This window comes from Chelonoidis abingdonii, chromosome 2, assembly GCF_003597395.2.
Source record: "Chelonoidis abingdonii isolate Lonesome George chromosome 2, CheloAbing_2.0, whole genome shotgun sequence".
NCBI classification, from domain to species: domain Eukaryota; kingdom Metazoa; phylum Chordata; order Testudines; family Testudinidae; genus Chelonoidis; species Chelonoidis abingdonii.
This window is the reverse complement of record NC_133770.1, coordinates 92825779-92833633: the sequence shown is the minus strand read 5'-3', so window position 1 is coordinate 92833633 and position 7855 is coordinate 92825779.

Below are 7855 nucleotides of genomic sequence, written 5' to 3'. Positions count from 1 at the left end.
GACACCATCAGCTCAGGATTAAACAAAGACTGTGAATGGCTTGCCAACTACAAAACCAGTTTCTCCTCCCTTGGTTTTCACACCTCAGCTGCTAGAACAGGGCCTCATCCTCCCTGATTGAACTAACCTCATTATCTCTAGCTTGCCTGTATTTATATACCTGCCCCTGGAAATTTCCACTACATGCATCTGACGAAGTGGGTATTCACCCACGAAAGCTCATGCTCCAAAACTCCTGAAAGGCGTGCAGCACTTCAGAGTCAATAGGACTAGTCAAAATATTTAGTACCATCATCACACTTCAAGCATTGGCACTTTGGATGCCAATCCAAGATGAGGCACCTGTGTCCATCTTTAGTTTGTAAACTCTTTTTGAGTTGGGATTGTTTATAGTTTGTGTACACGTATATTGTTAGTGTTAACCAAATTAAATGACCAAAAAACTTGGCTAACGCAGAGTTAAGATTGTTTAGTGGTGTCTCATGCCCTAACAGAATGTAGGAGAAAGCATAACTTAAGCTTCTGAAAATCAAGAAATGAAAATGTAAGGTGACACAAATGTAAATACTCTGAAAACTAGGAAATACAAGGTTATGCTTCCCCATGCAACAGTCTTCACTCTGCTTTCCCAAGAGTTGGCAACAGCCACGGAATTTAATTAAAGGCTTGTCTACACTTACATTTTATAGAGCTCTAACTTGCTGCCTCTAGGGTATGAAAAATCACCCCCCTGAGCGCAGCAAGTTTGAGAGCTTTAAAGTGCTAGTGTGGACAGGCTCTGAGCGCTGGTTCATGAAGGTGGATTACCAGGAGTGCTGAGAGAGCTCTCTCCCAGCACTCACATGCGACCACACACGCACTTCAAAACAGTGCTGCGGGAGTGTTCCCATGGCAGCGCTTTGAAGTTTCCAGTGTAGACATACCCTAAGAAAGAATGATTTGCTCTGAGCCTTTCCCCCTGCCCTCCAACTCAACTTTCCTCCTTGCCACTCCAGGCCTCTCATAAGCTTGGAGGGGCCACAGAGAGTTGGAAGATTGTTGGGCTGTGAAGTGTGCATTTATCAGTCAGAGATAGGAAGGGGCAGAAGAATGGAGATGCAGAGTTCCTACCCCAAACCTGGGCCCAGTATATAGGGAGGGACCTCTCCCTATCTATCTGCAGCACAGGAGGCTGAGATGTGTGAAGTAGCCTCAATTAGATTTTCTCAGCAGAATGAGAACATCCCATGGAGATGAATACAGCTTGAAACAATAGGTCTGAGAGGTATGAACTGCACCATTCATCTCAGTGGGTGTTCTCATGCTGCTCCTCAGCGCTAGTCTACACTGGCAATGCTAAAGCACTGCCACAGCAGCACTTTAACATGCCTTGTGTGGTCGTGACGCAGTGCTGAGAGAGAGCTCTCCCAGCACTCTAAAAACCCCACTTCCACGAGGAGTGTAGCTACCAGCATTGGGAGCACACCTTCCAGCACTGGTGCACTGTCTACACTGGCGCTTTACAGCGCTGAAACTTGTTGCGCTCAGGGGGGTGTTTTTTCACTTCTCTGAGCCAAAAAGGTGCAGCTCTGTAAATTGCGTGTAGACAGGCCCTCAGTCTCAGTACTTGTGAACCTGTCCTATGCACTTATTAGGACACGTCTACACTGGCAAAGTTACATGACCGGCAGTTACAGTGCCGCTCAGAGAGCACAGAAGGAAAACCACTGTTGTGCATTCACGCTGAGAGCTGCATGCGCAATAGCCTGTTCACACTCGCGGCACTTGCAGCGCTATTTGGAGCAGTGCACTCTGGGCAGCTATCCCACAAAGCATCTCTTTCTCTTTTGCAGCTAAGAGTTGTGGGAAGGCAGAGAGCATCGCATGGCCTCCTGGGTCCTGTCCCAATGCCCTGTGAGGCATTGCTTCACATCCCAGCAATCCCTATACTTCCATCCACGTTTGGCGCCGTCTTTCAAGGGTTTGTGTACTGCATGCCCTGCCTCTTTCAAGCTGCAGGAATGGCTCCCGAACTACTTACCAGTATGCTGCTTGCTCTGACCAACATGTCACGAATGGCAGTGGGGTTATTCCTTAAACTACAAAGGCAAGAGAAGTGCGACTTTGATCTTGTCACAAGTAGGAGCTCTGACCCAAAATTACTTGTGGCATTCATGGAGGTGCTGACTGCAGTGAGACGCTGCTTTTGGGCTCGGGAAAGAAGCACTGAGTGCTGGGTTCACATCGTGATGCACATATGGGATGACGAGCAGTTGGTGGAGAACTTTTGCATGAAGAAAGCCACATTCATGAGACTGTGTGATGAGCTCACCCCAGCCCTGCAATGCAAAAACACGAGAATGAGAGCTGCCCTGTTGCTGGAGAACCATGTGGCAATTGCACTGTGGAAGCTGGCTACTCCAGACTGCTACCGATCAGTCACTAAACAGTTCGGAATGGGAAAGTCAACTGTTGGAGTCATGTTGATGGAAGTGTGCAGGTCCATTAATCGCATCCTGCTCTGAAAGACTGTGACTCTGGACATTGTGTGACATTGTGGATGGCTTTCAACAAATGGGCTTCCCTAACTGCGGAGGGGCAACTGATGGCACGCTCATTCCAATTCTGGCACCAGACCACCTAGCCACCAAGTACATTAATCGCAAGGGGTATTTCTCAATGGTTCTCCAGGCGCTAATGGATCACCATTGGCATTTCACAGACATTAACGTAGGCTGGTCTGGAAAGGTGCATGACGCACGCATCTTTCGGAACACTGGCCTGTTCAAGAATCTGCAAGCAGGGACTTTCTTCCCAGACCAGAAGAGCACCATAGGGGAAGTCAAAATGCCCATTTTGATCCTGGGAGACCGCGCCTACCCTTTAATACCATGGCTTATGAAGCCATACATGGGGCAACTTGACAGCAGCAAGGAGCAGTTCAACAATAGGCTAAGCAAATGCAGAATAACTGTTGAGTATGCATTGGGCCATTTAAAACACCACTGGCAATGCCTGTATGGGAAGCTGAACATGGCTGATGACAATATTCCTATGCTTATGGCTGCATGCTGTATGCGCCATAATATTTGGGAAGGGAAGGGTGAAAGCTTCACTTAGGGCTGGACTGCAGAGGCTCAGCACCTGGAGCCTGTTTGAACAGCCAGAGACCAGGGCTATTTGAGGGGCACAGTGTGAGGCCATAAGGATCAGGGATACCTTGAGGCAGCAATTTGAAGCTGAAAGCCACTAATATTTGTTGCTATGTTGGGATTGCCGTGCTTGTAATGCTAGGAGGTGATTGGTGCACATGATGCAAGAAGGGGGCTTAACATAATTGTATGTTGCTTAGCAGTGCTCTTTTTGCTTTCACTAAATAGAATAAAGATTGCTCTCAAACCAACACAATTTTTTTATTAAAAGACAATTGGAGGAGAGAGTCAAATGAAAAAATTAATCAGCAGGGAGGGAGATGGGGAATGGGAGAAGGGACGGTCTCAAGAGGAGGAGAGGTCCTGGGATGGCTACAGATTCGTGTGTGTCCAGGGATCATACCCAGCCTTCTCCTTTGGAGTACAATGCAGTGGGTGCTGTACTTCAGCTAGGCCAAACTGCAGAGGGATGGGTGTTGAGTGCAGTGGGTAGTGGGAGTCCACAGTGCTGGAAAGTGAGGAGGAAGGAGTGGAATGCTGCGGGTAGAGAGTGGAGCCAGGAGGTTGATAACAGTGTGTTGGCAGTGTGTGGAGGGCGCATGGGAAAGAGTTTTGTGACAGCAGCTGCAGGGAAGGGCGGGAACAGTGCTGCTTGGTTTGAAGAGCTAGTATCACCTGGAGGGTGTCCTCTTGGTGCTCCATAACATTTAGGAGCTCTGTGGCTTCTTTCTGGTGTGCTGCGTTCTCCTTTTGGTCCCTCTTCTCACTGTCCCACCACTCCTTCAATTCCTTGTTCTCGGCGGCCGAGTGCATCAAAACATCACGCAAAAAGTCCTCCTTAGTTCTTCTTGGCCACTTCCTAATTCTGCATAGCCATTCTGCCATCGATAACAAGGAGGGAGGCTGAGCTTCCAAGGTCATCTCTGTGAAGTTTAAACATGACATTTTACAGAAGCAGTATTGTTTGCAACACAGACAACACTGATTCAGTACTTTAAAACACAGCCAGTACTCACACACCTGTCACTAACTGGCTAATCCCAGGCAAGCACACATGAGCCAAAAGACCCACCTAAAATGGTGAGCAGCCGCAGGGGCAGGGTAAATCACTCTTCCTGGACCCTGCTATACACTGGGCATGTGGCTCTATGGGGCGCCTGATAATCATTCCTGTCCCCACACTTTCCACAAGATGTGATCATTATGGAAGATCTCTCATTGCTGAGGGTGAGCAAAGAATCAAGGGAGTGGTGCGGGAAACTTACTGTTAATGGGGCAAGAAACAAAGTAGCACTACCAAGGAACCTGCAGCAGTGGATTGCCCAGTATCTCCATGAGGGTTTCCTGGAGATCTCTGAGGGAGATTACCGTGAAGTGAGGGAGTCTATCAAAAGCCTGTTCCACCGCTCAGATTAGGCATGTGGTGGGAGACAAGCCTGCTTTCTGCAACCCTTTTGCCCCCAACAACTCACTTTAGCAATTCCCCAAATCAGATCCACTTACCAGGGTGCTCTGCCCGTCGCAGGGAGGGCGGCACGCGGCTCGGTGGACCTCCCGCAGGCGTGCCTGCAGAGGGTCCGCTGGTCCCACGGCTTCGGTGGAGCATCCACAGGCACGCCTCCGGGAGGTCCACCGGAGCAGCGGGACCAGTGACCGGCAGATCGCCCCCCCCACGGCGTGCTGCCGTGCTTGGGGTGGCGAAATGGCTAGAGCCGCCCCTGCCCCTCCCTGCCTCTATTGGACCCCTTCCCCAAATCCCCGCCCCAGCCCTGCTTCTTTCCCAAGTGCACCGTGTTCCCCCTTATCCCCCTCCTTCCCAGTACTTGCCACACAAAACAGCTGTTTCGTGACGCAAGTGCTGGGAACAAGGAGGGGAAAGTGGGCATGCAGCACACTCAGGGGAGGAGGTGGAGGTGGAGCGGAGGCAGAGGTGAGTTAGGGAGGGGAGCAATTTTTCCCTGTGGATGCTCCAGCCCCGGAGCACCCATGGAGTAGGCACCTATGGACTGCACAGCCTCCTCTCCCCAAATGCTGATGAGATCCAGCAGCTTGGCATTGCTCCAAGAGGGGGATTGCCTAGTGCATGGAGCAGGCATGGCCAACTGGAAAGATGAGCTGAGAACATAAGAACGGCCGTACTGGGTCAGATCAAAGGTCCATCTAGCCCAGTATCCTGTCTACTAACAGTGGCCAATGCCAGGTGCCCCAGAGGGAGTGAACCTAATAGGTAATGATCAAGTGATCTCTCTCCTGCCATCCATACACTCCATCCTGACAAAAACAGGAGCTTATAGACACCATTTCTGACCCACCTGGACCTAATAGCATTAATGGACTTAACTCCATTAATACTAATTCTCTTTTAAACCGTATAGTCTCTAAGCACTCACAACTTCCTCAGGTAAGGAGTTCCAAACAGGTTGACGTAAGCTGAGAAGAGACTCCTTTAATTGTTAAACCTGCTGTCCATTAATTTCATTGGTGGCCCTAAGCTCTATATAGGGAACAAGTAAATGACTTTCTCATTATCAACACTCAGATTTATAATACCTCTATCATATCCCACTTATCATCCTCTTTTCCCAAAAGCTGAAAAGTCCTAGCGTGCGGTAGATTCTCACTGATATGGGACCCAAACCCCTATCATTTTAGTTTGCTCCTTGTGAACCTTTCTAGGCTAGAGGACTGTACGCAGTGGAGATCCAAGAATGTGCATACACATTGAATTTAATAAGGGCAAAATATGTTCTCCTTCTTAGTCTCTAATCCCGCTTTTTTAAAGATTCCTAAACGATGTCATTGTCTTTTCTTGACCATCTCTGCAGCACTGGTGGTCATGCTTTCAGGAGAATTATCCTCAATGAGACATGGCCAAGATCTTTTTTCATCACTGAATTTGTATGTAGCTTAAGTGGAGCCCCCATCAAGATATTAGTACTAGTTTGGTTATTTCCTATGTGCACATTACTTTAAATACACCAGCATAATTATTGCCGATTGTTGTTGCCCAGTCACTTAGTTTTGTGAGATCTTTTTAAAGTTCTTCACAGGCTGCTTTGGTCTTAACTATCTTGAGCAGTTTAGTATCAGAGACCACTGCATGCATCACCGAGAAAACAGAATGGTGACTTTCAAATTTGCAAAGGAATGTACGGGGTGGGGATGACAGTTGGTCACTTGAAGGCAGGGCAGTAGAGTACAAACTGATGACCAGAGAGGCGAGAACAGGTATTGTGGGACACCTCTCGGAGTCCAATCACAGCGCAGTAATTGCCACGGTGTCAACACTGGGACTGTAGCGTTTTAGCTCCGTCACAGAAAGCTGTATGCCTCTTGTTGGGGTGTTTTTTTTAGAGAGCTACAGCTTGCCAGTTTCTGAGCACGAAGTGGCTTGGCAGCGTGTACACCTTGAGAGTTACAAGTGCAGAAAGCTGCTTTACTGCATAGAAACTTGCCAGTGTAGTCAAGGCCTAAGCATGTTGTCAGTTCTCAACTCTTCACCTCCTCATGTGCACAAACATTTCCGTTTTCAGCTCCCGAGTCAGAGGGGCAGGGGTCACATGAGAGGAGAGGGGCAGGGGATCGGACTCCCTCAGAGAGGCATGGCTCCTCCTCTAATGTCAGTTCGCATAAGAGTATCAGGGAGAGGGTCCCTCCAGAAAAGAGTCACTTCTAAAATAGCTGTACTACTCAGAGCCCATTTCCCAAAAGTATAAAACCAGTTTGATGCAGACAAATGGTAGTAACATTCCCACTAATCATTCTTAGATTTCTGACAAAGGCAGAGTTTAAATTCACAGCACATGGGTGCAATCTAGGTTCAGTAGCCACCATCATATTCCTTTGAACTACCCAGCTGTTGGAGCAACAGCCTGTCTGAGAACCATCTTGTTTCAGCAGGGCCTTAGTGTTGCTGCAGGTGCACATTTCATTCTCTGTGACTCCACCTACTTTTGTAACAACTCCAAATAACGTTTTAACATAACCATCCCAGAGAGGCAGTGAATGCCATGCACTAGCTGAGATAAATTCCAAGTGATAGGTTGGGGAGGATCAGAGCCATAGTGTCAGCCCCAGATGAGGACAAAAAAGTTGGAAGAATTAGTTGATTTTGTAAACAGTAGATGCTGTATCTCAGGAACCCCATACTCAAATGATCCCAAATTTGGACCAGAAACACTAGAGAACCGCATGAGGCACACCAAATTTCAAGCCAATCTGAGTAAGCATTAGGAATTTTAGACCACTTAGTAGAGTCAACTTTTAAACAGAAAGTGATGCTCAACCTAAACTTAGAGCAGAGCTGGCACTCCCCTATAATATGGTACTGATGCTAGCGGGTGCAGAGTTGAGGCCACAATGACATTTTTGCTTAGGCCTTGTCTACACCACCTCCCTGGGAGATGGTAGCTAGAATTCATCCGTCAACCTAGTGGGGGGTTGAATCGTTTCAGATACATCTCTTGGAGTGTGGATTGAGAGATGTAGCTACACCAATAGAAATTCCTAGTTTAGACCAGGCCTGAGTATTTGATGTGCCGTTGCCAGGGCCGTCCTTAGCATTTATGGGGCCCCACGCAGTATTATTAAACTGGTGCCCCTATGCCGGATGGCAGCCCAAGCTCACAGCCTGGTGGGGGAGGGGGAGGGGGAGGAGGGACGAGACAGCAAAGGATAATGAGATGCCCCGCCTGCCTCATGGTGGTGGAGAGTCACAGGTCCCC